Source organism: Globicephala melas, chromosome 9, assembly GCF_963455315.2.
Source record: "Globicephala melas chromosome 9, mGloMel1.2, whole genome shotgun sequence".
NCBI lineage: Eukaryota > Metazoa > Chordata > Mammalia > Artiodactyla > Delphinidae > Globicephala > Globicephala melas.
This window is the reverse complement of record NC_083322.1, coordinates 42,434,696-42,437,147: the sequence shown is the minus strand read 5'-3', so window position 1 is coordinate 42,437,147 and position 2,452 is coordinate 42,434,696. Positions and strand designations below refer to the sequence as shown.

The window sequence follows — 2,452 nt, the reverse complement described above, 5'->3', positions numbered from 1 at the left end:
CCTTCTCCATACTAACACCCACCTCCCCTTTTACTCAGATCTACTATTCACCCACAATTGTCAATTATGGAGTTTACAGGGAAGAGTTCCCCACAACTGGCAATCAAGGTAAATAAAATGATTCTCTGAGACTTAAACCTTAAAACCAACACATAAAGGATCAAGGCAGAGAAGTGCAAAGTCATCTTAAAGAGACAGAACAGTCTCCAAGCTTGAATATTGGGTTATAATAAATCTGAAACCCTTGGGGCCAGATTTGCTTTGGAATTCACATAGTTTGTTGTAATACAATGCATACACCGTATGTTCTAAATATAATACCCTCAGTGTAACATGTTGTGGAAATCATCAGTATTTGTGCAGTGAAACTATGAACCTCACACTAAGAAGCATAAATAAAGATTATAAATAGCTTCATGTTATTTCAGGTCAGATTTGCCCTCAATTTACCACTTGTGGCTTTCAGAGCTTTGAGGATTTCAGAATTGTGGATAATGGGTTGTGGACTTGAATCTCCCTAAATAAAGAAATTCTCAGTCAGAAAGGGAAGAACTCAATCACAGAGAAGTGAATCAATAAGTCTAGCCCACATTCAAGAGGAGGGGATTATACAAGGTTGTGAGACTAGGAAATAGGACCACAGGGGGCCGGAGGCTGCCTACCCTACAAGGGATTGTGAAGTATTCCAGGGTTAGTTAAAGCTGAGCTGCTTTCATCCCCAGGAGAAAGGGTCAAGGAGAGAGAGAGTAGTTTACGGAACTTGGAAGGATAGAGTCATGTGGAGAGGGCAGTCTTGAAAGACAATGTGTCCTTGGGTCAAGGAAGAGATATCTTCAGATGAACCCATAGGGAGAAAGCAGGTTGAATAAATACCCTGACCTCTTTTTTCTCTCTCTCCCCATCTCCTGATAAACCTCTTGACTGGTTTATCTGGTTCTGATTGATAAACTGGTTCTGATTGATAAACCAATCAGAAGCCCTGAAACAAGAGAGCACATTGATGTATTCCGTATAGGTCAGCCAACAAGGGCAGAGATTGGGTCTGGAGGGATAAATAAAAGATACCAGCACATTATACTAGTATCTGGAAAATCAGCTGTCGGGGACATTTTGGTCCCAGGGAACTTTTGTGTTTAAAAGGTTAACTTGGTATAGCATAGGACACTGTATTCAATATCTTGTAATGACCTATAAAGGAAAAGAATCTGAAAAAGAATATATATATATATATATATAATATATTTATATGAAACTGACTGACTTTGCTGTACACCTGAAACTTACACAATATTGTAAATCAACTATAGTTCAATAAAAAAGTTTAACTTGAATTATTATTATCGTTTTAGCATGAGTCATCTTAACAACTGCCTTATAAATTCCTGGTCAGCAAGGATGGAGCCACATTTGTCTTTAAACATTATGCACTAATTTGCCTGTGCCAACACAGGTTCTCAACCTCAGATATTATGTAGTAAACACTTTTTATTTTAGGGATGAGAAAATGGCTGAGATGTTAAGTGAATTGCCTAAGATCACACAATGCTAAGCCCACGTGTTCCAACACTATCTGTAATTTACTAATTCCTTAATAGTAATGATAATGATAACTTTGCAAGGGTACAACATTTTAAAGTTTACAAAGAACTTCCACCCACATCATCTCATTTATATCTCACAATAGTGCTTGCTTCAGCAGCATATATACTAAAATTGGAATGATACAGAGAAGATTAGCATGGCCCCTGTGCAAGGATGACACATAAATTCGTGAAGAATACCATATTTTTATGCACCCCAATGTTCACTGCAGCACTATTTACAATAGCCAGGACATGGAAGCAACCTAAAAGTCCATCAACAGAGGAATAGATAAAGAAGATGTGGTACAAATATACAATGGAATATTACTCAGCCATAAAAAGGAATTAGATAGTGCCATTTGCAGAGATGTGGATAGACCTAGAGACTGTCATACAGAGTGAAGTAAGTCAAAAAGAGAAAAACAAATATCATATAATACCGCTTACACGTGGAATCTAGAAAAATGGTACAGATGAACTTATTTGCAAAGCAGAAATAGAGACACAGATGTAGAGAAGAAACTTATGGATGCCAAGGGGGGAAAGGGAGGGGTGGGATGAATTGGGAGATTGGCATTGACATATATACACTACTATGTATAAAATAGACAACTAATGAGAACCTACTGTATAGCAAAGGGAACTCTACGCAATGGTCTGTGGTGACCTAAATGGGAAGGAAATCTAAAAAAAGAGGGGATATATGTATACGTATAACTGATTCACTTTGCTGTACAGCAGAAAGTAACACAACACTGTAAGGCAACTATACTCCACTAAAAATTTATAAATAAAATAAGCCATGAAAGGCAAAATAAAATAAATTAATCCCACAATAACTCTGATGTACTTGGAAGGTAGATATTATT

General features: G+C 37.2%; 1 non-coding gene across 1 annotated transcript; it reads left to right on the top strand.

The window, feature by feature from the left end:
- Positions 1-1,683: 1,683 nt before the first annotated feature.
- On the top strand, positions 1,684-1,790 carry LOC115853948 (U6 spliceosomal RNA). The gene has a single exon (XR_004039793.1). It is a non-coding gene; the product is annotated as a U6 spliceosomal RNA (small nuclear RNA).
- The last annotated feature ends 662 nt before the right edge of the window (positions 1,791-2,452 follow it).